This window comes from Mizuhopecten yessoensis, unplaced genomic scaffold (assembly GCF_002113885.1).
Source record: "Mizuhopecten yessoensis strain PY_sf001 unplaced genomic scaffold, ASM211388v2 scaffold8935, whole genome shotgun sequence".
In the NCBI taxonomy this organism is placed as follows: domain Eukaryota; kingdom Metazoa; phylum Mollusca; class Bivalvia; order Pectinida; family Pectinidae; genus Mizuhopecten; species Mizuhopecten yessoensis.
Window position 1 is genome coordinate 31,315 of NW_018407796.1, and position 372 is coordinate 31,686.

General features: G+C 36.3%; 1 protein-coding gene across 1 annotated transcript in view; it reads left to right on the top strand.

The window, feature by feature from the left end:
- LOC110456873 overlaps positions 1-372 on the top strand; it is a 40,987-nt gene that overhangs the window by 15,174 nt on the left and 25,441 nt on the right. The window lies entirely within an intron of this gene.

Consider the following 372-nt stretch of genomic DNA (forward strand, 5'->3'; position numbering starts at 1 on the left):
AAAGTATGAGTGTCCCACTGTACAGATAAACCAAAGTATGAGTATTTCACTGAACACACAAACCAAATTATGAGTGTCTCACTGTACACACAAACCAAAGTATGATGGTCCCTGTACACAAAAACAAAAGTATGATTGTCCCACTGTACAGATAAACCAAAGTATGAGTATTTCACTGTACAGATAAACCAAAGTATGAGTGTCCCACTGTACTCACAAACCAAAGTATGATTGTCCCACTGTACAGATAAACCAAAGTATGAGTATTTCACTGTACAGATAAACCAAAGTATGAGTATTTCACTGTACACACAAACAAAAATATGATGGTCCCACTGTACACACAAACCAAAGTATGAGTGTCTCACTATA